Source organism: Eumetopias jubatus, unplaced genomic scaffold (assembly GCF_037043125.1).
Source record: "Eumetopias jubatus isolate StellerSeaLion01/CBP00866 unplaced genomic scaffold, mEumJub1_p1.0 scaffold_2, whole genome shotgun sequence".
NCBI lineage: Eukaryota > Metazoa > Chordata > Mammalia > Carnivora > Otariidae > Eumetopias > Eumetopias jubatus.
Genome location: NW_028274808.1, coordinates 67,443,374 through 67,445,690, shown reverse-complemented (window position 1 = coordinate 67,445,690; position 2,317 = coordinate 67,443,374). Strand labels below are relative to the sequence as shown.

The 2,317-nt window shown below is 37.5% G+C and overlaps 1 pseudogene; it reads left to right on the top strand.

Moving 5' to 3' along the window:
* The first annotated feature begins 576 nt into the window (after positions 1–576).
* On the top strand, positions 577–1,624 carry LOC114210167 (translation initiation factor eIF2 assembly protein pseudogene; annotated as a pseudogene).
* The last annotated feature ends 693 nt before the right edge of the window (positions 1,625–2,317 follow it).

The following is a 2,317-nucleotide window of genomic DNA, read 5'->3' as shown; positions in this document are numbered from 1 at the left end:
GTATTTATTACAGACAAAAAAGAATTTTAGAATCATATTGAAGAAAACAGCATTCACCTCTCATGGTTTTGTTCACAAAAAATGTAATTATAAGGCAGAATTTAAAAATCAAAGGGGACAAAAATATTACAGTTATTAATAACTAAGTTTCAGCAAAAAAAAAAAAAAAAGATTGTTCCTAGAAAAGAAATTGTGATCGTGGCAAAACTCAACATCATTAAATATTTAAAAACAATAGTCATTATGAGTTCATTAAATGCACTTTACTTACAGTATCACCTTAGCAGCAGCCTGTCATGCACTTCCAAAATAAATGTGGATAAACATAAATATAAAATAAGGCCAGAGACAGGACGCAAACTCTTTGTGGTTGTGCGTGTGTGCGTGTATGAGTGAGTGAATACTGAAAGGAGTCCCTGCGATTCTCCTCACTCTCTTTTCTGCTACCACCTCCTTACTTTGTGGACTGGGAGAGTCCTTGAGTCAAAATAGCTCGGCGGGTACTTCTGGGACGGGAGACCTGGGTTCCAGGAGCTTGCTGGAAGGAGAGGGAGAGGCGGCGGGGGCAGCTGGAGGATGAAGAAGGAGCATGTGCTGCACTGTCAGTTCTCTGCCTGGTATCCGCTGTTCCGAAGCCTTACCATCAAGGGCATCATTCTTCCACTTCCTCAGAATGTGAAGGATTATTTACTCGACGATGGAACTCTGGTGGTTTCAAGAAGGTAAGATCCACCAACACATTCTCAACCAGACAGTGATGATGAGGCAGAAGAAATACAGTGTACGAATGATGAGAACACGGCTACGCTTACGGCACCGGAATTTCCCGAGTTGACCACGAAAGTCCAAGAAGCAATCAATTCCCTGGGGGGCAGTGCATTTCCTAAGCTTAACTGGAGTGCCCCAAGGGATGCATACTGGATAGCATTGAACAGTTCTCTGAAATGTAAAACCCTCAGCGACATCTTTCTATTGTTCAAGAGTTCTGAATTCATCACTCGTGACTTCACTCAGCCATTTATTCATTGTACTGATGATTCTCCAGATCCTTGTATAGAATATGAGCTTGTTCTTCAAAAATGGTGTGAATTAATTCCTGGGGCTGAGTTCCGATATTTTGTCAAGGAAAACAAGCTTATTGGTATTTCTCAAAGGGACTATACACAGTACTATGATCATATTTCTAAACAAAAGGAAGAGATTTGCAGATGCATACAAGACTTTTTTAAGAAACACATACAATACAAATTTTTGGATGAAGACTTTGTGTTCGATATATAGAAAGACAGCAGGAGGAAGGTGTGGCTGATTGATTTTAATCCATTTGGTGAAGTAGCTGATTCACTGCTGTTTACTTGGGAAGAACTGATATCTGGAAGAAATTTAAAAGGTGATTTTAGTGAAGGAGGTGCTCTGGAGCAGGATTCTCCAACTTTCCGTTGTACAAACAGTGAAGTGACGGTTCAGTCCAGTCCCTATCTGAGTTACCGACTTCCCAAGGACTTTGTAGACCTGTTTACTGGGGAGGATGCTCACAAACTCATAGATTTTCTTAAACTGAAAAGAAATCAGCAAGATGATGACTGATTAGAATGCCAGAGTTGAGTCCGAGGTACAGAGGAAACCACCTTGGCATCAGGAGCCTGCTCTGAGCTCACAACTTCCTGTTACCCCACTCAGGTTGGGGTGGGAGACAGAGTGAAATCAATAGCTTTTTATATCCATGTATATTAAGCTGGGAAAAAATGGAGGGAGTTTGCTACTTGTAAAAATAAATAATAAATAGATCTTAAATATAGGAAACCATACTGTTCTGATGATAAAATACCTTCTCTGAAAAAAAAAAAGGCTAGAGACATAGTAGTAATTCAGATCTCTCTCCCATCAAGATGTTGTTCATAAATAGTACACGAGATAACTCATCAACCTAAACCTTTTTTTATTAAACATGATTTAATTAATCTCAAATTTTAAACACTTTCTCATTTTCCTGCACCCACTAAATATGCATGGGCTATTTTATATACCTTAAGTATGGGTCTATTATTTAGAATATTTCAAATGTGTGAATTTTCAAAATCCTCTACAGTACTCTTTTAATCAAACATATTATTTTGTATAATATAACAATAATATAAAACAGAAAAATTGACAAGACTTGTTTAAGAAAATCTATCAGGTTATTAGGTAATATTATTTTATATTTCAAGTGATCCCAAATGGAATCCTTAGCTATTCTTCTTCTCAATTTCCTCAATTATAAATTAAATTGTTGCTAGAGGTGATATTTTGCATCACTTTCTTTCTTTAGGATAGA